This window comes from Cebidichthys violaceus, unplaced genomic scaffold (assembly GCF_023349555.1).
Source record: "Cebidichthys violaceus isolate CVI_PGR_0920_01 unplaced genomic scaffold, fCebVio1.0.p SCAF_10, whole genome shotgun sequence".
Lineage (NCBI taxonomy): Eukaryota > Metazoa > Chordata > Actinopteri > Perciformes > Stichaeidae > Cebidichthys > Cebidichthys violaceus.
This window is the reverse complement of record NW_027176263.1, coordinates 5404459-5405259: the sequence shown is the minus strand read 5'-3', so window position 1 is coordinate 5405259 and position 801 is coordinate 5404459.

Genomic DNA, 801 nt, shown 5'->3' with positions numbered 1-801 from the left:
CACATTTAATGAGAAAAAGAAACGAGATATGGGATATGAATGAGACAAATAGATGGATGAATACAAATATATATATTTGCATAAACAAGAGGATTGTAGTAACTGGCATCTGTAATTCATGTTTTTGCTGTTTTTATTTGAAATTGTTCATTTTCTTGGGACCATGCTGAAAGAGGTTTAGTCATTTTGTAAATATTTAGTCTTGAGACGGTAAAATAGAAATAGGAACTTTATTTATTGTCTTAAATGTCTTGCCTGTTTTTTTTAATTAGGGGCAGAAAACAATCTCCAGTGTTAATAATGTGAGTTCATGCTGGCTTTGACAGATGCATGATTAATGCAATAAGGTCTCTTGTCCCGATAATGAACACGGCAAAAGACACACTCAGGCCTACCAACATGCAAAAATACTCAGAAAATAATCATGACTCGGTATCTTTTGTTCATACTGATGTCTTGAGGAGTCCAAAATAAAACCTAACAGGTTTACTTAACGGGTCCAGTACTTCTACACATTGTGTACCATACAGCATGTACAGATACAATGCTAAAATGTCTTTTTTTTTTAAATCAACACCTTTTCTATCATTTATACAAGATGTGTATATTTTATAACCTGCTCAAACACCTCACTCTTTTTCCATATTTGTATTGGTGCTCTGGGAGGTGAATAGTCCTCATCGGTCCAGCAGAGGGCAGCAATATGCATCGAGAGCAACATATTTCTACTCACCTTTATCACAATGATGAGAAAACTGGAATCCGGTCTGTATTTGTGGTCACACAAGCAGACCATAAAAA